At 44.8% G+C, this 22,194-nt stretch overlaps 1 non-coding gene across 1 annotated transcript; it reads right to left on the reverse strand.

Moving 5' to 3' along the window:
- Positions 1–2,673: 2,673 nt before the first annotated feature.
- On the reverse strand, positions 2,674–2,734 carry LOC127676658 (U7 small nuclear RNA). The gene has a single exon (XR_007976097.1). It is a non-coding gene; the product is annotated as a U7 small nuclear RNA (small nuclear RNA).
- Positions 2,735–22,194: the final 19,460 nt, after the last annotated feature.

The raw sequence follows: 22,194 nt of genomic DNA on the forward strand, positions 1-22,194 counted from the left end.
TTGACCTAACACTCCTTCTAGCAAGTGAAACCTTTCTCTTTTAGAAGGTCCTAAGACACCACTAGCTTCCACAAACCAAAATTTTGACGGTCTCGTGCACAGCACCTCTTTCACGCTGCTATAACCTGCCCGTCTGACTATTAGAGTACATTTTTTAGGCACTATCCTGATTTTGACTTTTCTTCTGTCCCGCGACCACATATACAAGTTCCCCTAAATCACTTTTCCCAGTATTCACTCTGGGATGCCTGAATCGGTCAGGCATTCAGCTCTGAATAATAATCTAGATTGGCTTAATATTGCACACCTGGAATCTCAGCTGGAGGTGTGAGGATTGTGAGTTCAAATCCATCCTTGGCTACAGAGTAAGTATTTCATTCTTTGGGAACAAAACCAGGGTTGGTGAGGTGTCTGAGGGACTAAACATGCTTCCTGACATGGTGATGTTTTGTGTTGGATCCTTGGGACCCAAAGGGTGGAAAGAAGAGAGTCCTGACTTCTGTATTCCCTCCCTAGCTCATGCCCAAGAATTAAACACCACATGTGCAGCTGGCCAAAATGCCTACAGAAGAAGATAAGATGTAGCCCTTTAGATGGGAAAAAAAAAATGACTTCCACAGTCTGAAAGGAATGGTGGGAAGGGTAATCTTTCAGGAGGGAGCTATCAATAAATACCAAGCACATATGTGGTGTACAGACATACATGCAAGCAAACCACTCATACACATAAAAAAAGTGAATACTGTCCTTAAAAAATTAAAAAGGCTCTGAAGCTAATAGAAAAGAAACTGGGGAAGACCCTTGAGGACATCGGTACAGGGAGAAAGTTTCTGAACAGAACACCAATAGTGTATGCTCTAAGATCAAGAATTGACAAATGGGACCTCATAAAATTACAAAGTTTCTGTAAGGCAAAGGACACCATCAAAAGGACAAATCGGCAACCAACAAATTGGGGAAAGGTCTTCACCAATCCTACATCAGATAGAGGGCTAATATCCAATATATATAAAGAACTCAAGAAGTTAGACTCCAGAAAACCAAACAACCCTATTAAAAAGTGGGGTACAGAGTTAAACAAAGAATTCTCACCTGAAGAACTTCGGATGGCGGAGAAGCATCTTAAAAAATGCTCAACTTCATTAGTCATTAGGGAAATGCAAATCAAAACAACCCTGAGATTTCACCTTACACCAGTCAGAATGGCTAAAATTAAAAATTCAGGAGACAGCAGGTGTTGGCGAGGATGTGGAAAAAGAGGAACACTCCTCCACTGCTGGTGGGGTTGCAAATTGGTACAACCACTCTGGAAATCAGTCTGGTGGTTCCTCAGAAAACTGGGCACCTCACTTCCAGAAGATCCTGCTATACCACTCCTGGGCATATACCCAAAAGATTCCCCAGCATGTAATAAGGATACATAGTCCACTATGCTCATAGCAGCCCTATTTATAATTGCCAGAAGCTGGAAAGAACCCAGGTATCCCTCAACAGAAGAGTGGATGCAAAAAATGTGGTATATCTACACAATGGAGTACTATTCAGCCATTAGAAACAATGAATTCATGAAATTCTTAGGCAAATGGATAGAGCTGGAGAACATCATACTAAGTGAGGTAATCCAGACTCAAAAGATCAATCATGGTATGCACTCACTAATAAGTGGATATTAACCTAGAGAACTGGAATACCCAAAACATAATCCACACATCAAATGAGGTACAAGAAGAACGGAGGAGTGGCCCCTTGTTCTGGAAAGACTCAGTGTAGCAGTATAGGGCCAAACCAGAACAGGGAAGTGGGAAGGGGTGGGTGGGAGGACAGGGGGAGAGAAGGGGGCTTATGGGACTTTCGGGGAGTGGGGGGCTAGAAAAGTGGGGGGAAACTATTGGCAATGTAAATAAAAAATATATCGAATTAAAAAAATTTAAAAAAAATTAGAAAGAAAATGATCAAGTGGCACCAAATAATATGGCTCCATTAGTTACTCCATTAGTTTAACTTTCTGTAAATGTGCTTTGAGGGTTTCACTGCATTCTGAACATTCATCTAGGTACTGGAGAGAAAACCAGTAAGATGAATACATGAAGTCCTCCTTTGCCAAGGACCAGTCTTGGCATGCAGAGGGTTCCTGAGAGAAGGTGTGTCTGGGAGCAGTGAAAACAAAAGACTGAAGTCAAATTGTGAAGTCAAGCGGGCAGCCTATATTCTGCGGAGATGGGTTTTCAGACTGCTCTCTCTGTGTGTGCTCTGCTCTGCTCTAGACAGCTTTTTCTTGCTGTTCTAAAAACTCTAGCTGGGTGTGGTGGCACATACCTTTAATCCCTTTAATCCTAGCACTTGGGAGGCAGAGGCAGGCAGATTTCTGAGTTTGAGGCCAGCCTGGTCTACAGCAGCCAGGGCTATATAGAGAAACCCTGTCTCGAAAAAACCAAACCAAAATCTCACCAAACCAACCAACCAACCAACCAACCAAACAAACAAACAAACAAACAAACAAAAACCTCTGTGGTTGAGACATCTAGCTTTCTTCTTGGGACAGCTTTCTCTGCTTATAAAAAATTCTAAAAGCTCTCTGAATAGTTCATGGGTTTTCTGACCAAAGTCAGAAAAACTGCTATAGAAAATTCTTGGATCTTCCGACCAAGTCAAAATTTAGAAAACTTCTAATTCTTGGGTTTTCCAATGAAAATCAGAAAGCCAGAAAAAAATTCTAAAAGAACTGTGTTCACTTTTCAGATAGCCATCTCTGGATAGCTGCTAGAGAACATTCTAAAAGAGCTGTGTCAGCTTGAAAGAATAGAAAATAATACAGCCTAACTCTAATGACCCCAAGAAATCAGGAGTTTAAAATGCTATCTTGTTTTCTTAGAAACTAGGTAAAAGGTCACATTCCAGAGCCCACCCTTAGTTTAGACCTAGCAGAAAGGCCTTGAATAGGTGATCCAGGCCCCATAGGGTAACTGGAAATGGGCTAAGCTTATCTTGCTTCTGTAAACTTACGCCGTTACCCCTAAGCAGGAGTTCACGCAGCTGTAGACGTTATAGGAAACTAATTGGTCCACTGAGCGCGGGCTCTGATAATTTAAACTGATTGGCCTAAAAACTATGGAGTGGTACAAATCAATTGGTTCGCATTTCGTGGGCTTTCCAAGCTAAGAAATGTTTGATTTGTGATTTGAGGGCTTTGTCATAAACTTATAAAAGCTGTCGCGATTGGCTCACATTTCGCGGGCTTTCCATGCTAAGAAATAATTGGTTTGTGATTCGCAGGCTCTGTCGTAAACTTATAAAAGCTGTCGCAATTTTGCAGGGGTCCATAGTCCTCTAACTCTGTGTGGTGCACGGCTATGGAACCCAGAATTCTGGAAATAAAGAAATCCTCATGCTATTGCATCGGAAAAAAAATTAAAAAGGCAGCTGGGTGGTGGTGGTGCAAGTTCCAGGACAGTGAGGACTATACAGAGAAACTCTAACACACACACACACACACACACACACACACAAGAAAGAGAAAGGCTGTGAACTGTTTTGTTGTTGTTTTAAAAGATCTATTTACTATATTTGTGTGAGTACACTGTAGTTCTTTTCAGACACACCAGAAAAGGGCATCAGCTTTTATTACAGATGGTTGTGAGGCACCATGTGGGAATTGAACTCAGGACCTCTTAGCGAGCGTTCAGTGCTCTTAACTGCTCAGCCACCTCTCTAGCCCCCAAGGCTGTGGACTTTAATCCCAGGTGAACCGCCGGGTGAGTTCAAGGTCAATCTGATCCCCAAAGTGAGCTCCAGCCTAATCAGGACTACTTTATGCTTCTTTCTTGAAAGCAAACAAAAACTTCGTTGTGGTAGCGCAGGCTCTTGATTGATCACACCACTCAGGAGGCAGAAGCAGGCAGAGCTCTGAACTTGAGGTCAGCCTGGTCTACAGAGTGAGTACCAGGACAGAGAAACCCAGTCTGGACTAAATGATTTTCACTGCTACTTCATGATTATAATTTTGTTATCGTGATGAATTGTTGTCTTTGAAAGAGGCAGTGTGGAGAGAATCTAAGATTAATTCTCACCTCCAGCTTGGGCCAACTCAGTTGGGACCATCCCACTGTTCCACTCTCTGAGCCTTGCCTTCAGGACCTAGAGTCCCAACCCAGAGGATGGGAGGGCTCCACTCAGATGTGTTTTCTGTTGGTGTGATGTTACCCCTGGGAAAGGGTTCAACACCGATCAGAGTTGGATATCCACAGGTCGAGAATTGCCGACTTCAAAGCAACCACACTATCTTCCAATAGGAGGCAGTCTCTTTTGTTCTCTGTCCAGAAAGGACCAAAATGACTGACTGCCAAGCATAAAAATCATTTTTGTTGCAATTTCATAAATGTAATTTTGTTAATGTTATGAATATAACATATATAAATATATGAAGTGCAGGATATGTACTATCTAAGCCCTGTAAAGGGTGTTTGAAACCAAAGGATTCTCAGTGTGGCGATCCACTGACCTAGAGGCTCGTAAGGTTGGAGATGGCAATCTGACCTCAACTTGTTCCTCCTTTTCTTTTCTTTTTTTAAAATATTTATTTATTATATGTAAGTACACTGTAGCTGTCTTCAGACATCCGAAGAGGGCGTCAGATCTCTTTATGGATGGTTGTGAGCCACCATGTGGGTGCTGGGATTTGAACTCAGGACCTTCAGAAGAGCAATCAGTGCTTTTACCCGCTGAGACATCTCTCCAGCTCCTTGTTCCTCCTTTTCAATCTGAGTCTGGTGGCTAGGACCTTGTGAGCCCTGAGGTAAGGGGATGGTTCCATCTTTAAGTGTTGTTCCAGGTCCCAAAGCTGCCCCAACTACACTTCCGGTCAAGGGGATACTCAGTATAGGAGCTAAGTCAGAGAGAAAGAAATAGCTCAGGAGATCTCTAACATGAGTATCCAGAATATGGGTCAGCCCTGGGTGCCAGGCCTGATGATGCAAATTTTGATCTGGAGGGACTCGTGGTAGGAGCTCACCCCTTGAGTAAGGAGGTCCTCAGATCTACACTCTTCCCAGGCACACCCATACACATACGACCCAACACTCCCCTGCCCCAACAAGGAAGTTGAAAAACATTAACAAAAGGAGCATATACTAGATATTCTAGGGAGTCAGAAATACTGTGACATCCCGTCTCTGTCTCTGCTTTGGTACCCTAAAGAGAATGTGAGACTCTTCAAGGCTTCCAAAATTTTCGGGGAGTCCAAGGTCATTTTGGGCGGAGCCCTCTGGGTGCTGATTTGTAGAACCCGATGGGTACAATGTACTTTTTCCCAGCTCTTTTCCTGTCTATACATTAAATTAATTCCTAGGCCAAAGTCTGACCCAGAGCGTCTGACCAATCATCGACCAATTGTCCCCTTGACTTCATCTCAGATGTGTGGGTCTCAGACAACTGCTTGAGCTCCATCTCACCCTTTCGATAGAGAAACCAAAACTGGAGTGGCAACGAGAATGAGGAGAAGGATATTGAAATAGGCCCTTGGTCCAGGTTCCTGCGGTCATGGGCTCTGGAAAGGAGTAGGGAGACCATTAAAGGCAAGGCCAGTGTAAGAATCTGGTGAGCTTTAGCTTACCGGGAGTTCCCGAGTGAGCAACTCGGAGTTGGGAATCAATGCAAAACCAAGAGGAATTTTATTTAATCCAACATGTTGGGGTTACCCAGCACATGGAGAGAAAATGAACACAGGCAGCTGGGGCAGCGGGCTTCTATTCAGTCCTCAGGGCAGCCTGCATTAGGCACAATGTGATTGGCAGAACAGCTGTTACTTTTAAACTAATTGGTTGTTAGGGAATGAGGTAGGTGGCCAACGGTCTTGGAATAACTCAGGGCCTACCCTAGCCGCAGGGACTTCCCCGTGGTCTGAGGAATGTAATTTAGCCTCTCCCTTCTGGGAGGGGCAAGTGTTCCATGACCTTTCCAAAGTTCCTGAGCTGACCCTCCCAACTGCTCTCCCAGAGGTCCTGAGTTCAGTTCCCAGGAACCACAAGGTGGCTCACAACCATCTGTTATCGGATCTGATGCCCTCTTCTGTGTCTAAAGACAGCAACAGTGCACTCATATAAATAACAATTAAATAAATCTTAAGGAAAAAAAAAAGGCACATGACAGAGATAACAAAGGGAAGGACTGGAAGACTGGTGAGAAGAATGAGTGGTTGCCTTTTCTTTCACCCAAATGGTGGCTTCAGTCTTTGTGCCTCTGAATTTATTTATTGTCTGTCTGTCTGTCTATCTATCTATCTATCTATCTATCTATCTATCTATCTGAGTGCCCTATCTGCATGTATACTTGCATGCCATAAGACGACATCAGATCCCATTACAGATGGTTGTGAGACACCATGTGGTTGCTGGAAATTGAACGCAGGACCTCTGGAAAAACAGCCAGTGCTCTTAATCATAGAGCTATTTCTCCAGCTCCCTGAATATATTTCTAATAACTCTCATCACTTGTGTTCCTGAAAGTTTTTCGTTATATCTGTTGAGGGGTGAGAATGGAATCAGTACTGTTTGAGGCATTTAAAATGGCTCTGGCAGCCAAGTGGTGGTGGCGCACGCCTGTAATCCCAGCACTCTGGGAGGCAGTGTAAGACCCCCAAAAACTGAGGGTGCCCCAGCACCCCACACCTCGGAAGGCAACACCCAAATCACTCTCGAGAAACGGCCAATTGATTTGTACCACTCCAGTTTTTAGGCCAATCAGTTTAAATTATCAGAGCCCGCGCTCAGTGGACCAATTGTTTTCCTATTTTCTATAGCTGCCTAGGGGTAATGGTGTAAGCAGTTTACCGAACGAAGCAAGATAAGCTTAGCCCATTTCCAGTTACCTTGGGGGGCCAGGGTCACCTATTCAAGGTGATCTTTTCTGCTAGGTCTAAACAAAGGGCGGGCTCTGGAATGTGACCTTTTACCTAGTTTCTAACAAAGCGAGATAGCATTTTAAACTTCTGACTTCTTGGGGTCATTAGAGTTAGGCTGTATTATTTTCTATCCTTTCAGCAGAGGGAGGCCAGCCTGGTCTACAGAGTAAGTTCCAGGACAGCCAGAGCTATACAGAGAAACCCTGTCTCAGAAGAAAAACAAACAAAACAAAAACAAAACAAAACAAAAAGCAAAAACAAAAAAACAAAATAAAATGGCTCTGGCCTTTTTGTACATGGAGTAGACCATTGAAACAGTTGATCTCACAAGGAGAGACCCAAGGAGAGACTGGGGCTGGAGAGATGGCTCAGCGGTTAAGAGCACTGACTGCTCTTCCAGAGGTCCTGAGTTCAATTCCCAGCAACCACATGGTGGTTCACAACCATCTATGATGAGATCTGGTGCTCTCTTTTGATGTGTCTGGAGATAGCTATTATGTACTCATATAAATAAAATAAATAAATTAAAAAAAGAAAAAGAAAAAGAGGAGAGACTAAGGGTAACAGGTTGGGCCCTGGTCGAGAAGGACAATTTCCCCAACACCCATTATAGTTTATGACAAGTGATGTTCCCAGCTCCTGGTATTAAAAGCTATATATCATTTTTCCAAACCCTTGAAGCACTTTATTTTGTGGCACTAGGGTTGGATTTGTTTTTTTTTTTTTTTTTTTTTTGAGACAGGGTTTCTCTGTGTAGCCCTAGCTATCCTGGAACTCACTCTGTAGACCGGGCTGGCCTCGAACTCAGAAATCCACCTGCCTCTGCCTCCCAGAGTGCTGGGATTACAGGCGTGCGCCAGCACCGCCCGGCCCTGTGGCACTGGGGTTGAATCTCCAGGCCTTTCACATTGCTAGGTAAGTGCTCTCCTATTGAATAGTAGCCCAAGGTCCCAGGAGCTCATTTAAAAATCCTTCCCGCATAAGAATGCCCACTGTTTGGTTTTGGATGCTGGGACAAGGGACTGGGCTGCACATTTTACATATCAAAGCAGACCTCTACTCCAGGCAGATCTCTATTCCTTTCACGATCTAGACTAGCTAGGTCTACTTAATTAGTTTCTTTCAGGCTAACCAGGGCTACACAGAGAAATCCTGTGTTAAAAAAAAAAAAAACAACAACAACAACAAAAACAAAAGCAAACAAAAAATCCCTGAGTCTGGAGATGGCTCTGAGACCAAAGGCTTTTGCTGCCAGGCCTTGGCAACCTGAGTAGTTGCTGCTAGATTCACCTGTTCAGGAAATTTTATAGAACCTAATTAGAGCATCTGGAGAGATGGCTCAGCGATTAAGAGCACTGACTGCTTTTCTGAAAGTCCCGAGTTCAAATCCCAGCAGCCACATGGTGGCTCACAACCATCTGTAATGAGATCTGACACCCTCTTCTGGTGTGTCTGAAGACAGGGACAGTGTACTCACATATAATAAATAAATCAATCTTTTAAAAAGGATCATAATTAGAATGAGGTAGACAAGCATAGCAGATGATTTTAACTTTGGACCCTGTTCGGTTTGGGGTACTCACACCCATCCCTCTTGTAATAACACACTTAGCAACCTAGTTTCTTTCCATGTCCATACCATGCCCATGGTACTCCACACAATGCACCCCTTGATCCCCACAACTTCGCTGTGTTATTCATACTTCTAACTCAAGGATAGTATCGATTTCTCTGCCCACAGCATCACATTTAGATACATTCTATTCAAGCAGATTCCTAAAGTGTAGGGTAGGTGGGCTGATCTAGCTGGAACTGGTTTTGGGTGCATTCACAGTTAGATTCTTCACTCCTTGGAGTGAACTTTTAGGGAGAGTCTCTTCACCATCTAATGTCTATGTACAGGTGGGTGTGTCTATGGTTAAAATCAGACCATAGAGAGGAGGGACATTCAAAGTAGATATATGACTTCATCTGTCAATCAGAATAGAGAACTGTGATGGTTTGTATATGCTTGGCCCAGGGAGTGGCACTGTTAGGGGGTGCATCCTTGTTGGAGTAGGTGTCACTGAGGTCGTGGGCTTAAGATCCTCACCCCTAAAGCTGGGCAGTGGTGGCGCACGCCTTTAATCCCAGCACTTGGGAGGCAGAGGCAGGCCGATTTCTGAGTTTGAGGCCAGCCTGGTCTACACAGTGAGTTCCAGGACAGCCAGGGCTACACAGAGAAACCCTGTCTTGAAAAAACCAAAAAAAAAAAAAAAAAAAAAAAAAAAAAAAAATCCTCACCCCTAGCTGCCTGGAAGTCAGTATTTTGCCAGCAGACTTCAGATGAAGATGTAGAACTCTCAGCTCCTCCTGGACCATGACTGCCTGGATGTTGCCACGTTCCCACCTTGATGATACTAGACTAAACCTCTCAACCTATAAGCCAGCCCCAATTAAATGTTGTCTTTTATAAGACTTTCCTGGATCACGGTGCTGTTCACAGCAGGAAGGCCCTAAGACAAGATCCTTAGGTGTTAGGAGCACTAGCTGCTTTTCCAGGGGACCCACTTTACATTCCTAGCAACCATGTGGCAGCTTACCATCATCTGTAACTACAGTGCCAGGGATCTGATGCACTTTTCTGGCCTCCACCCCACCAGGCACACAAAGGTACACAGGCAAACTCTCAGGTAAAACACCCATAAACATAAAATAAAACAACAACTGTGGTGATCATAAAAAGAGAAAGCGGGCGTAAGAATGTGTTCTATGGGTGTGTGTGTGTGTGTGGGAGGAGGTGCCTCAGTGGGCCCAGGCATCCCTTCCCCCTAAGGGACCAGACACACGATGGTATAGTATAGAATAGAGTTTATTTAGGACATGGGGAGGGGAGTTAAGGGGGTAGTAGAGGCAGAGAAAGGCAGGGGGAAGGAGAGAGCAGAGATGTAGAGGCCGGCCATGACCACAGTGGGGGGAGGGAAGGGGGAAGGGCAGAGCCCAAGAGGACCAGGGAGAAGCTAAGAGAGTAAGAGAGACAGACAGAGAGAGAGAGAGAGAGAGAGAGGATGGGCAAGCAGTCCCTTTAATAGTGGGCCAGACCTACATAGCTGTTGCCAGGTAACTGTGGGGTGGAGTTTAGACAGAATCCTAAACAACAAAGAGGACCTTTTAAACTGCATCCTTTAGTAACCAGCTTCTCTCTTTTTCTTTCTTGGGTTAATATGTATAGATAGGAATGGCTAGGACTCAGACTCACTCCCTGATAAGCATGCAGACAGGAAGAAGGGCCTTGGCTAGGTAATAAAGGTGACTTACAGCAGGGCTGGCTTCTTCCTCATGCTTCTGAAACAAAAAGCAAGGCAGCAGTTGGGTCCTACAATTTAAATCACATATTGACCCTTACACAGTGATAGTCCTATAGCTTACATCTTATATCGACCTGAGGGACCCTAAGGGGTTTCCCATTTCTACACCTTCCTTACAGCTACCCCTAGGTCAAGTTTCATTCTTCACCCAAGAACATTCTTGAGTAAAAAAATTCTCAGAATGTGCTGACTTAGTTACCTGACCCTCTGGAAAGTTCCAGGTAGAGTTCAGATGTGTGCCATGCTTGCTAGCCAATAGATTTAAAGGTCAATATGCTTAGCCGACAAGTTTGAACTGTTACCTTGCTGATGTAACCCGTGCCCCTAAAAGGTATAAAAACTGCTTGTAATAGCCATTGGGGGTCGCCTCCTTAGTGACTTGCCTTGAGGGACTTGAAGGTTGCCTTCTCGTCACTCACCTTGAGGGACTAGTTGAAGGTTGACCCCAAAGCTCCGGAAAATAAACCTCTTGCTTTTGCATTGTACTGGGGAGGGGGCATCTCAAAGCAGGTACCACTGACGGAGTATCGGGATCTTACAGTGATAGAGGCAACTTTCAATATCATGCTCTCACCAGTAAACAGGTTATGCAGACAAAAAATAAGCAGAGAAATACCAGAGTTAATAGATGTTATGAACCACATGGATCCCACATACCTACAGAACATTTCACAGAAACACAAAGAATACACTTTCTTCTCAGCACCTTACAGATCTTTCTCCAAAACTGACCATGTACTTGGACACAAAGCAACTCTCAACATATACAAGAAAATGATATAATTCCGTGCATCCTATCAGACCACCATCCTATAGCTGGCCAGACAGATAGCAACAACAGAAACAACAGAATGTTTACACATTTGTGGAGACGGAATGACTCACTATTGAATGAGAAACGGGTCAAGATAAAGAAGGAGATTAAATACTTTCTAGGATTGAATGGAAAGGAACACAAAGCATAACCAGACATGAGGAGGGCTGTGGGAAGAGGCAAGTTCATAGTACTATAGGTGCCTGCATAAAGACAAAGCAAAACAAACAAACAAGAAAAAAAAACTCGGGAGAGATCTCATACTAGCAACTTAACAGCACACTCGAAAGTTCTAGGAGACGAAGAGGAGGAGGAGAAGGAAGAGGAGGAAGAGGAAGCAGAGGAAGAAGAGGAAGAAGAAGAAAAAGAAGGAAGGACACTCCAGGGGAGCAAAAATAATCAAATTCAGGGCTGAAATCAATAAAACAGAAACAAAAAGAAAAATACAAAGATTCAATAAAACAAAGAGTAGGTTCTTTAAGAATTCAACAAGATATATACAAGCCCCTTATCCAAATTAATAAAAAAAAGAGAGAATATCCAGATTAACAAAATCAGAAATGAAAAGGGTACACAACAAGAAATGCCTAGGAAATCCAGATAATCATAAGGACATACTTTAAAAATCTGTACTTCACCAAATCTCTAAAAGAAATGAATAATTTTCTTCTAGATGCTAATTACTAAAGTTAAATCAGAATCAGATAAGTAATTTAAGCAGACCTATAGAAACAGTCATTAAAATCTTCCAACCAAAAAAAAAAACCTCAGGGGCAGATGGTTTTAGTGAAGAATTCTATTAGGCTTTCAAAGAAGAGTTTAAGCCAATACTTCTCCACTTACTCCACAAAACAGAAACAGAACCATTGACCAGTTTGTTTTATAAGGCCACAAATACTCTGATACACAGCCATACAAAAACCCAATACTGGAGGCCGGAAAGATGGCTTAGCGGTTAAGAGCACCAAGTGCTCTTCTGAAGGTCCTGAGTTCAAATCCCAGCAACTACAACATGGTGGCTCACAACCATCTGTACATGATGTGACACTCTCTCTTCTGGAGTGTTTGAAGATAGTGTACTTAGATATAATAATACATAAATATTTAAAAATAAAAACAAAAACCCCAAAGACCCAACACAGAAAGAAAATTCCAGACCAATTTCCCTTATGATCACAAATGCAAAATTACTCAATGAAATACTTGCAAATGAAATCTAAGAACGCATCAAAGAGATAATTCACCAAGAGCTGAGGGGAGCCCAGAGGTTGCTTGTATTTTGATGCTAATTCTGTTCTCCTGGGAGGGGCTGCAAATGAGGAATGTACTCAGGTGACTTCTATGAGCACTTAATTTGTAAAATAAAGGCTAGAGCCCGTGATTGGGCAGGAGAAGGGAAGATGGAGCTGAGAGTTTGGTAGGAGGAGGCAGAAGAAAGGACCACAGAGGAGGAGTTGGAAGGAAAGCGGAGCGGAAGCCTGTGGCTTGGAGAAACTGCAGGTTATAAGGAATCTAATAGACACAGAAGATGTAGTGGTAGATCTGCCCAATATAGGCGTGCAGCTTGTATTCATATTAACTGAGTTGTGTTTTCTTTGCCTGGGCGTATTTGAGTTGGAGATTTACTGCAACAACCATGTTCAAGTACGCTTCATGCCAGAGATGCAGGGAAGTTTTTTTATATATATATATGGAGAGAAGGGATACAAGGGACATACCTAAACATATAAAGGCTATTTACAGAAAGCCCATAGACAACACCAACTTAAATGGAGAGAAACTCAAAGCAATTCCACTAAAATCAGGAACAAGACAAAGCTGTCCACTCTCTCTATACCTATTCAGTATATTACTTGAAGTCTTTTAGTGTTTATTTATTTATTATATGTAAGTGCACCGTATCTGTCTTCAGATACCCCAGAAGAGGGTATCAGATCTCATCACAGGTGGTTGTGAGCCACCATGTGGTTGCTGGGATTTGAACTCAGGACTTTCAGAAGAGCAGTTAGGGCTCTTAACTTCTGAGCCATCTCTCTAGCCCTTGAAGTCTTAACTAGAGCAAGAAGGTGGTGCATACCTTTAATCCCAGCACTTGGGAGCTGGAGGCCGGCGGATTTCTGAGTTCAAGGTCAGCCTGGTCTACAGATTTGAGTTCTAGGACAGCCTGGGATATACAGAGAAACCCTGTCTCGAAAAACAAAACAACACAACAACAATAACAAAAAAGACAACTGAAAGAGATCAGGAGGATATAAGTTAGAAAAGAGTAAGTCAAAACATCTTTATTTGCAGGTGGTATGATAGCATACATAAATGACCCTAAAAATTCCACTGGGAAACTCCTACAGCTGATAAACACTTTCATCAAAGTAGCTGGATACAAAATTATCTCACAGAAATCTGCTATAGACAAATAACAAATGGACTGAGAAAGAAATCAGGGAAACATCTTTCATAATAGCCTAAAATAATATTAAGATATCTTGGGTACTCTAACAAAGCCAGGGAAAGAATTGTATGATAAAGACTTCAAGACATTAAAGAAAGAAATTGAAGACATCAGAAGATGAAAAAATTTCCCACGTCCATGGATTGGTAGGATGAATACAGTATTAATGTCTATCCTATCAAAAGTAACCTATAGATTTGATATATTTCCTGTCAAAATTCCAACCCAATTCTTCATAGATCTTGAAAGGACAATTTTCGGCTTTATATGGAAAACACAAGAAACCCAGGATAGCTAAAACAGTTCTGAATAACCCCTGCCTTGAAGAGGAGGCAGACAGTGTGTAAGAGTCAGAAGGGACAGAGGGCACCAAGGAAACTGGGTTCTCTCAGTCGACACAGTCAAAGCTCACGTGAACGCACAGATCCTGAGACAGCATGCACAGTGCCTGTGTGCGTCTGCGTCACGGCTTCTGCCTATTTATTAATTATTCCTGTTAAATTTTTTTGTGGGATTCCTGAGTGTGCCTTCTCTTGGTTTCTTGAACTTCTCTCAATTGTGATGCTTAGTTTTTACTTTATTTTATTACTATATTATTATATGTCATTGACTTATTATCCTTTAAAAGCCTGTTTGTTTTCTAGTGAGACAGAAAGGGAATGGATCCAGATGACAGGGGAAGTGGGGTATAACTGAGAGGAGTAGTGTGTGTGTGTGTGTGTGTGTGTGTGAAACCATAATCAGACATATTATGTGAGAAAAAAATCTATTTTCACTAAAAAGAAAAAAAAAAGTAATTTCTTGTCAGATGTGATGAGCACAGAACAGAAAAGGCAGGCAGAAGCCGGGCGGGGGTGGCGCACGCCTGTAATCCCAGCACTTGGGAGGCAGAGGCAGGCGGATTTCTGAGTTCGAGGCCAGCCTGGTCTACAGAGTGAGATCCAGGACAGCCAGGGCGACACAGAGAAACTCTGTTTCAAGGGAAAAAAAAAGAAGAAGAAAAGGCAGGTAGATCTCTGTAAATTCAAGGCTAGCCTGGTCTACGTAGGTCCAAACAGGTGAGACAGTGCTACAAAACAAACAAACAAAACAAAACAGAAAAACCCACAACACAAACAAAAAGGGGAATAGCCTGGAGGACAACGAAACAGAAAATGACAACAAACAAACAAACAACAACAAATCCAAAACCCTACCTAAGCAACAAAGCCAAAACAATGTGTTTCCAGGAATCTCTGAGGTCCTGGGCTATCTGTGCAGGTCTGTCCTTGGGCGGGGCGAGGCCGGAATTATGGTAAGGACAACTGCTCTCAGCAACCACCTGGCCCTCCCCCATGCTTCCCAGGGACACCATAGCCGCTCCCAGAACCACCAGGGAGGGTCTCCTCATCTATTCCAGCCTGCCCCACTCATTCTCTTGGCCTTCATCAGGGTCCTATTGAACACACCTGCCGGGGCCAGCAAGATGGCTCAGCAGGTAAAAGGTGCTTGCCCCCAAGCATCGCCAAGTCCCTGTGGTGGAAGAACGGGACAAGCTTCTGCAGGTTGCCTTTTGACTTCCATGGGAACACCCTTTCCGCAAACAAACAAACAAACAAACAAACAAACAACGTAGTCGATCAAACCAAGTCAGACAAGTCATGAATTCATTATTCTGGATAAGAAGACAGCCCCTAGAGAGAGGGGACACATTTCAATTATTTGGGTAGAGGCATCTAGAGCTAAGGTGATTCTGAGGGAGAGTCAAATTAGGGAACCCCCTCAGTACCCCTCCCCCATGTAGAGATTGAACCTGGCGTCTTGTCCTCTTGCCAGGCCTTTTAGTCCCGGTCTTCTTTAAACTTTTCTAAAACAAAAACAATAACAAAAAAAACAGAACAAAACCAAAAAAAAATCTAAACAAGGTGGGGCTTGGTGGTACATGCCTTTAATCTCAGCACTGTGAGGCAGAGGCAGGTGGTTCTCTGTGGGTTCGAGGCCAGCCTGGTCTACAGAACGAGTCTAGGAATAGCCAGGGCTCTGTTACACAGAGAAACCCTGTCTCCAAACACAAAACAAACAAACAAACAAACAACAACAAACCCAAACAAAAAACAAAATATTGCCCCCCCCCCCAAAAAAAACCCCTCCAGAACTAAACCAGAAAACCCACTTGTCACATGCATTCTGTAGGACTTTAGGCTAGAAATCTAAAGATGAGGCCCCAGGTCTGAGGGATTGCTTCCTAACCCTGTCTGCGTAGTTCTGCCTTCCTACAGGGCTGAGCAGCAGTGAGGGCCTGAGCCTCCCTCCAGTCAAGCTTCAGAGCATCAGACAACTCCTCCTTTGTGTTATTCTGCTAATGAGATCTGCTCTGATTCCTTTCTGGCCCAGAGGCCCTAATCTCTCCTAGCAGGGGTCTCGGGAGAAGGGGAGAGGGGGAGAGGGGGAGAGGGGAGGTCCCCCCTCCCCAGTGGTGAGCGGGGATTACAGAGCGTGCGTGGCTGTGTGTGCGCATGCGCGCTTGAGTTTGAGTGCACGGCCTGGTGTTCAGAGAAGCAGAACCGATTTGAGTGGGGAATGGGACTCGAAGTGATATTAATACCTGGAGAGATGGGGGAGGGGGAGGCGGACAGAGAGGGAGAGAATTACTGAGGGGGAGAAGAGAGATGGCAGAAGGTGTGTGTGTGTGTGTGTGTGTGTGTGTGTGTAGTACCAAAGGAACCTTCAGCGCGAGGATTGCGAGAAGCGAGAAGCTAGCAGAGGCTCTGAGACCAGGCTGCAACCTCAGGCTTCGGTGGACAGGCAGATGGGCCACAAAATGAGGGTGGGACCCACAGAGAGTGGCAGTGACAAGGCAGGGAGGCACAGAGGGAGATGAGAGACTGCAAACTTGCTTTACAAAGGGAACCAGAGACAGAGTCAGAGACAGTGAAGGGCTAGAGGGATGGCTTGGTAGTTAAGAGCACTCCAGGAGGAACAGGACTCCATCCCCAATACTAAATAGTGGCTTATAACCTTCTGTAATTCCCGGTCCAGGGGGATCTGATACCCTCTTCTGGTCTCTGCAGACATCAGGCACACACTGGGTGTGAACCCGTGGGTGCAGGCACAGTGCCTGTATATGTACAATCACCAAACAGATCTAAACAAAATAGACACAGAGAGACAGAGTCAGGCATACAGAGACACTCAGAGATAAAAAGAGAGAGAGAGAGAGACGGGGAGGAAAATAACCAGAACTAGAGCTGCAGAGAGATAGCCAGAGACAGAGATTACAGGTAGAGTCTGACAGAGACGTAGGTGGAGACTAACAGAGAGACAGCTAGAGACAGAGAGATTTAGAGACAGAGAGTCTAACAGAGACACAGGCAGAGATTGACAGAGACATAGAAACTCAGGGAGAGGCATAGACAAAGACACAGAGAAACTCAGAGAGACAGAGTCTGCAGTAGTGACGAAGATATAGAGGCTGAGATGAGAGCCCATAGAGCCATGGGGAGACAGAGATACAGAGAGACGGAGTTGGGGACCGAGGAAGGGAGGGGAGGAGGGAGAAAGACAGAGAGACACAGAGAAAGAGAGAGAAACTGAGGCAGAAAAAAGAAGAACCATCGGGAGCCGCACATTTGAATTAGTTCACTCATCCAGGGCACAGGCCTCTCTTCCCAGTTATTTCAGCTTTGTCAGGAGACTTACAAGCTCAGTGCTAGCCTGGGCCCCAAGGAACAATCCAAAATGCCCCGTGTCTTTCTCTTCTCAGTCTCCCGGGAGCATTGTACACCTCTCTCTGTGCTTTCAAGACATTTCTTTCCAGAGAGTAGCTGAGACTGGATCCCCCTCCCCCTCCCCCCCCAGACCTAAGGAAGGACTTCACTAGGAAGTGGGGGCTCCTGGTCGCACGCAGGAGTTGGGCTTTCCCTCCCTTCCTCGTCAGCCCTAATTGCCAAGATGTCACTGTGGGGGTGGTGGGAGTGGGATTAAGCAGCCGGTGCCCTTCCCCCAGCCAATGTCACCTCCTGTTGCCCAGTGAGTCCCCCCCCTTCCCTGGGATTACCCTTCGAGATCCAGGCCACAACAGATGACATCAGTCCCAGCTCAGGCTTAAAGTCACCCCATGTGAGGGGACCCATTTCCTCTCGCCTCTGTGACACCATCCAGTCCCTGAGCATCTAGGAGAGTCCCCATTTCTTCTTCCCGAAGGTGAGTCTTTGTAGGGGAGAGAGAGAGAGAGAGAGAGAGAGAGAGAGAGAGAGAGAGAGAGAGAGAGAAAGAAAGAGAGAGAGAGATTGACACGAAGATGGATCTGTGATGCTTTCTGAACAAATTAACATAGGGTAGAGATTCTAGCAGGTGTTCAGGGAAACAGGTCACGTAGGACCAAGGTAGGAGGAAGTAAAGTCATACTACTTGGGGACCAGTTGTCGGGATCCAGGATTGACTTTAGGGTGAATGGATTTTATACTCTTAGGACATTCAGAGGTGGAATGTTTCACCTAAGCACACATCCATGGTGTGTGAGCATGTCTGTGTGTATGTATGTGTACAATGTGTGTGTGTGTGTGTGTGTGTATGTGTGTCCATATGTGAGAGCACCTGTGGAGGACAGAGATAGACATACTGGTTGTCTTCCTAAATACTTCCGTTTGCTACCTTTCCCTAGAACTCTCTATGTAGACCAGACTGGCCTTGATCTGATGCATCTTCCTGCCCCTGCCACCCAAGTACTTAAGGTTAAAGATGTTCACCACCACACCTAGCCCATTTCAGACAAGGTCTTTCACTGAACCTGGATCTCCCTGTCGAACAGAGGCTGGCTGGACAGTCAGCCCTGTGCACTTGTTCGTCCCTGAGCCCCCAACGCTGGGGTTACAGTGTACCCAGCTTTTATGTGGGTGCTGGGGATCTGAGCTCAGATCCTCACACATGCGCAGAAGGTGCTTTATCTACTGAGTCATCTCCCCATTCCCCCCACAACCTTTTAAATTTAAATTTATTCTTTTGAGAGGGAATCTTTCAGAGCTTAGAGTGGTCTTGAACTTGTTCTGTAATAGAGGCTGGTCTTGAACTCCTGATCTTGTGCACCACTGTTTCCACTTGTATTGTCCTTAACTCTTTGGGATTTTTCTTCTGTTTGTAAGGTATATATTTATTATATAAATATATATGTATACATATTGTGTGCGTGTGTGTATGTGTGTGTGTGTGTCTTCTGACTCCTTTGTTGAAGTCAGAGGACCACTTGCTGGAGTCTGAGTCAGTTCTCTGCTTCCGCCATGTGGTCTTAGGACTCCAGCTCAGCTTTTCCTGGTGGCAAGCATCTTTGGCAAGCATCTTTACGGCTGAGCCCTCCCGTGGCCTTGGAGATTTCCTCCCTGTCAGTGCATGTACCAATGCACAGATCATCCTCACCCTAGACAACGTTGGTTCTTTTCACCGCCTGGCACTTGCATGCTGTTTGACGGTTGACAGGATGGATCCCTGACCTATTAGATTGTTTATTAGTTAAAACGTGGGCTGGGGCTGTAGCTCTGACAGAAGATAAGTGCTAACGTCCCGCACAGCTACTTGCTCACATACAAATGGGAGAAAAATGACACTTAACAGTTTTTCTTTTTTTAAAAAAATATTTATATTTTTATTCACTTTACATTTGGATCATAGCCCCCCCCCCTCCTTCCTCTCTTCCCAACTCAACCCTTAGATATCCCTCTTCCCTTTTCTCCCTCCCCTTGTCTCTCGACAAGGGGAGCCACCCTTGGATAGCACCCTACCCCTGGGACATTTCAGCAGCTCTAGGAACATTCCTGTCCCACTGAGCCCCATCCAGGGAGTCTAAATAGTGGGGAAGGGGATCCAAGGACAGGGAACAGAGACTGAGACAGCCCCTGTTCCACATGAACATTAAGGTGTATATTTGCTACAGATGTGCAGCTCCTGCATTAAGCTTAACATTTTTGGGGGGGGAGGGGAGGAAAGGGTTTATTTGGCTTATGTTCTGATTACAGTCGTCACTGGGCGAAGTCAAGGCAGGATCTCAAGGGAGAAAAAGAAGCAGGAAGTCTGGAGGAATGCTGTTCAGGGTTTCTCTCTCCCTCCATGGCTTCCCTAGCCTGCTTCCTTCTCAGCCCAGACCACCTGCCTGCCCAGGATCGGCACTTCCCTGTAACACCAGACACCAGTCCATGAAAGGCCCCAAGTTCCACAGGCTAAGCTGATGGAGGTAATTCCTCAGTTGAGGGTGCCTCCTGCCAGGTGAATCCGGTTTGTGTCAAATTGGCAAAACTCCACCGGCATACTCACCGAAGAAACTAAGGGGAAGATGGGTTTCTTTGGCTTCACTTTCAGGTCATTTTGAGGCCAATGTGGCTGCTGATTTCTGTTCAGTGCAAACTCCACGTAGTAAACTGGAATTCTTTCTCTGAGGCTGAGAGCAGGGCTAATGTTTCTAAGGACTCAAGTTACAGATGTTGAGTTTTGAAGGCAAACAACAATATTACTGACATTTTTTTTTTTTTTTTTTTTGCCTCAATGGCTGCAACAACTTATCTAGGGTCTGTGGTCATTCAAATGAAATCACAGAGACACGTAGCAGAGCACAGTGGTATATACCTGTAATCCTAGCAGTCAGGAGGTAGAGGCAGGCTTGAGGCCACCCTGGCCTACTAGTAAGTTCTAGGCTAACCAAGACTTCATAAACTTTATATCAAAGGGAAACCTTGTCTTTAAAAAATGTGGGAGTTGGATGTCTGGTGGTTAAGAGTACTGGCTGTTCTTCAGAAGGACTGGGGTTTCGATTCCAAGTACCCACAGGGTGGCTCACAACTGTTTGTAATTATGGTTCCAGGGTACCCCATACCATTTTCTGGCTTCTTCTGACAGCACCAGGTGTATTTGTGTTTATAGAAATACATTCAGGCAAAACACTCATATATATAATATTAAACAAAAACACTAACACAAAGAAAGTAACAAAAAATTCCCAGAAACAGCAAAGTTCAATATTACTGCTGAACCTATCTATCTATATCTATCACCTATCTATCTATCTATCTATCCTTCATCTATCTATCTAGTTTGGTTTTTTTGAAACTGAGTTTCTCTGATTTTTGTCTCTCTCTGTCTCTCTGTCTCTGTTTCTCTGTCTCTCTGTCTCTCTGTCTCTCTCCAGTCTTTTGTAGCCCAGGCTGGCCTCGGATTCTCTACATAGCTGAGGATGACCTTGAATGTCTGATTCTTCTACTTCCACCTCCAGAGTCCTGGGATTACAGGAGTGAGCCATCATGTTACTGTTTCTTCGTGTGTGTGTGTGTGCGTGTGTGTGTGTGTGTGTGTGTGTATGTGTGTGTGTGTGTGTGTATGTGTGTGTGTGTCACAGCTAGCTCTTGGGATCCACCTGTCTCTGTCCTTCCTAAGGTTATAGTTACAGGCACACAAAGCCATGCCTGGCTTTTTACATGGTTGCTACAAATGTGAACTCGGGTCCTCATACTTTCCCAGTAAGCACTCTTACTGCTTAATCATTTCTTGTGTTCGCACCCGACCTCACATTTGAGACAAGGTCTCGTGTATCCCAGGGTAGCCGCTAATGTAAGTAGCCTAGACCACCATTGACCCTCCAAGCCTCCACCGTCTGAACTTCAGAATTACAGGTGTGTGCCACCATACCCAGTTTATGTGATATTGAGCACTGAACGCAGGGCTTTGTACATTCAGGGCAAGAACTGTACCAGTTGACCAGTGCCACAGCCTCCAGTGGTCATTGTCGGATAGGGTCCGCTTATGAGTTCCAGGTGGGCTTTGAATTTGAGTCAATCCTCCTGCCTCAGGCTCCAAGTGCTGGGAGGGCAGATATGAGCAAGCCTCCACACGCAGATAGTCAGGGAGGAGGAGTCAGCAGGGTGTTAGCAGTGTGGTGCTGCTTAGAGGTCAGAGAACACCACGCAGGTGTCAGCTCTCTCCTTCTACCAGGTGGGTCCTGGGAAACAAACTCAGTTTGTCTGGCTCAGCATCAGGTGTATTCACCCATTGAGCCATCTCACTGGCCTTATTGTTTTGTGTGTATATATGTGTGGTGTATATTCATATGTTTGGGGAAGTGTGCATACCTTTTGGAACATAGGCTGACTTAGTCTTTTACTTTTTTTTTCTTTTTTTTTAGGTTTTTTTCGAGACAGGGTTTCTCTGTGTAGCCCTGGCTGTCCTGGAACTCACTCTGTAGACCAGGCTGGCCTCGAACTCAGAAATCCGCCTGCCTCTGCCTCCCAAGTGCTGCGTCACCATTGCCCGGCACTCTATTGCTTTCAACACTTATCTTGAGACTTGTTCTCTCACTGAGCCAGGATCTGGGCTGCTAGTGAACTCTGGTGATCCCTTGTGTCTGCCTTTCACACATGTCTTAGGGTTCATGTGGTCAAGCCTGCCTCTCCCACTTGGTATTTTGAGAAAGAAGAATCCCTCTCTGTGGCTCTGGCTGTCCTAAAACTCACTATGTAGATGGAGATGGCCCAGAACTCAGAGATTCACCCACCTTTGCCTTACGGGTACTGGAGTTTAAGGCGTGAAGCACTATGCCCAGCACACTGACTTGGGTGCTGGATATGAACTCAAGTCCTTGTGATTGTAATGTGACAACTGTTTTTTTTTTTTTTTTAAGACAGGGTTTCTCTGTGTAGCCCTGGCTGTCCTGGAACTCACTCTGTAGACTAGG

This window comes from Apodemus sylvaticus, chromosome 1, assembly GCF_947179515.1.
Source record: "Apodemus sylvaticus chromosome 1, mApoSyl1.1, whole genome shotgun sequence".
NCBI lineage: Eukaryota > Metazoa > Chordata > Mammalia > Rodentia > Muridae > Apodemus > Apodemus sylvaticus.